General features: G+C 44.9%; 1 pseudogene; it reads right to left on the bottom strand.

The window, feature by feature from the left end:
* Positions 1 to 1,748: 1,748 nt before the first annotated feature.
* Positions 1,749 to 2,256, bottom strand: LOC116542306 (annotated as a pseudogene).
* Between the last annotated feature and the right edge of the window lie 293 nt (positions 2,257 to 2,549).

Raw genomic sequence — 2,549 nt, 5'->3', positions numbered from 1 at the left:
ACCTCCGCCTCCTGGGTTCAGGCAATTCTCCTGCCTCAACCTCCTCAGTAGCTGGGATTACAGGCATGTGTCACCATGCCCAGCTAATGTTTTGTATTTTTAGTAGAGACGGGGTTTCACCATGTTGACCAGGATGGTCTCGATCTTTTGACCTCGTGATCCACCCGCCTCGGCCTCTCACAGTGCTGGGATTACAGGCGTGAGCCACCGCGCCCGGCGGGAATCCATGGCTTACTTAACACTGTAGCACATCCTTCTCAACATAAACTCAATGGACAAATATTTACAGAATATTCATACTAATCCCTGGGACTTAGCCATGGTAATGAGGATTCAGAGCTCAATCTACTAGGTTGAGAGGGTAGGTAAATAAACAGATAATTTAATGCTGAAGGTGCTTGACAGAGCTCCACCCAGAATATTATGTTCCAAAAACTAACAAAGACATATATACCTCCCAGCCTGGGCAATACAGTGTGAGACCCCGCCTACAAAAAAAATTAGCTGGGCATGGTGGCACTTGCCTGTGGTACCAGCTACTTGGGAGGTTGAGGTGAGTGGATCGCCTGAGCCTTGGTGGTTGAGGCTGCAGTGAGCTTTGATTGTGCCACTGCACTCCAGCCTGGGTGACAGAGCAAGACTGTCTCAAAAAATAAAAAACAAAAAATAAGAACTGGGTGCAGTGGCTTACGCCAGTAATCCCAGCACTTTGGGAGGTTGAGGTGGGCAGATCACGAGGTCAAGAGATTGAGACCATCCTGGCCAACATGGTGAAACCCCATCTCTACTAAAGATACAAAAATTAGCTGGGTGTGGTAGCATGCGCCTGTAGTCCCAACTACTGGGGAGGCTGAGGCAGGAGAATCGCTTGAACCTGGGAGGCGGAGGTTGCAGTGAGCCGAGATCATGCCACTGCACTCCAGCCTGGCGACAGAGTGAGACTCCATCTAAAAAAAATAAGTAAAATAAAAAATAAAAATAAAATAAAAAGCATTCCAGAGACCTTTGTCTTAGGGACATCCTTACCCAAACTTGAAATTCAAATGATGAGCCTACTCTTTTTAACGTGGGTGTTACTGCATAAATCATACCTCAGGGAAAGATGCAGAAACTCAGCTTTGAAAGACGTTTTTTTTGGTTGTTTTTTTTGGGTTTTTTTGAGATGGCATCTTGCCCTGTCGCCCAGGCTGGAATGCAGTGGTGCGATCTCGACTCACTGCAACCTCCGCCTCCCAAGTTCAAGCAATTCTCCTGCTCAGCCTCCTGAGTAGCTGGGACTACAGGTGCCCAACGCCACACCTGGATAATTTTTGTATTTTTAGTAGAGATGATATTTTACCAAGTTGTCCAGACTGGTCTCAAATTCCCGACCTCAAGTGATCCACCACCGCCCCTCCCCAACCCCGACCTCCCAAAGTGCTGGGATTACAGGCATGAGCCACCTCGTTCGGGGGAAAGAGATTCTTAGTAAAGGTCAACCAAGTACTAAAAAAGAATCCAATTTATTTTTTTCATTGACTGTATGCTGAATCTACCTTTGATCTTTGGGGAAAGGAGAAATAGTACTGATAAACTTTGAACTTATCTGCTAAGCTGCTTATTAAGCTAAGCAATGACGACCATCAAGTGGCGATACTTTTAACCTGGGGTCCTTTGGCATATGATACGTATTGAGAGTAATGGGCTTACCATTTTTTTTTTTTTTTTTAACAGTCCAGAGGTCTTTTATTTATTTATTTTTTTAACACCTATTCATAGGGAAGAGGTTCCAGCAGCTCAGGCTCCTTCCCATTGGTTCTCACACAGTGCACTTCTCTGGGTGGAGCAGACTCGTGCTTCAGCTGAACCCAGGTACCTTTCTCTTTGGCTTCTTTCTTTTTCTGATCATTTTCCTTCACTCGTTTCAGGAGGCTATCTCGGCTCTTAGGGTGCTTAATGTACTCAATACCCACATTAATTAACTTGGCAAGAATCTTGCCCTTCACTTGTTTGTTTACAACACTGCCAGCAGCATGCTGGGTAACACTGTAGACTCTCCCAGGTTTGCCATGATAACATTTGTGGGGCATTCCTTTTTTGAACAGTAGCCATTCCCTTGATGTCCACACTATCACCTTTCTTACAGATTCGAATACACGTGGCCAAAGGAACAACTCCATGTTTTCTAAAAGGCTTCGAGAACGTATATCGAGTGCCTCTTCGCTTTCCCTTTGTGTTCGTCATTTTGGTGAATTTCTGGAAGATGGCAGTTCCAGCCAAAAGGCTGGGCTTACCTCTTCTAGGAAGACGGCATGCTGTTGTGGAAAAGGATGGCATCTGAAGTGAGAAAACCTGTTTGGTCCCGCTCTGTCACTTACTGGCTGTGTGACTATGAATGAGTTATTTAATGATTTGGAACCTGTCTCCACATCTGTAAAAAGGAGATATCATCTGCCCACTGCATCTCAGAGGTCTGAAGTGAGTACCAGTAAGAGGGTGGATGCCAGATTGTTTTATAAACTACAGAGAAATATACAAGGTTAATAATCAGTATTTATATCTGTATGCCA

This window comes from Sapajus apella, unplaced genomic scaffold (assembly GCF_009761245.1).
Source record: "Sapajus apella isolate SASKATOON/1434 unplaced genomic scaffold, GSC_monkey_1.0 scaffold166, whole genome shotgun sequence".
In the NCBI taxonomy this organism is placed as follows: domain Eukaryota; kingdom Metazoa; phylum Chordata; class Mammalia; order Primates; family Cebidae; genus Sapajus; species Sapajus apella.
Note: the sequence above shows the minus strand (reverse complement) of the source record. Positions and strands in the feature narration are given on the sequence as shown.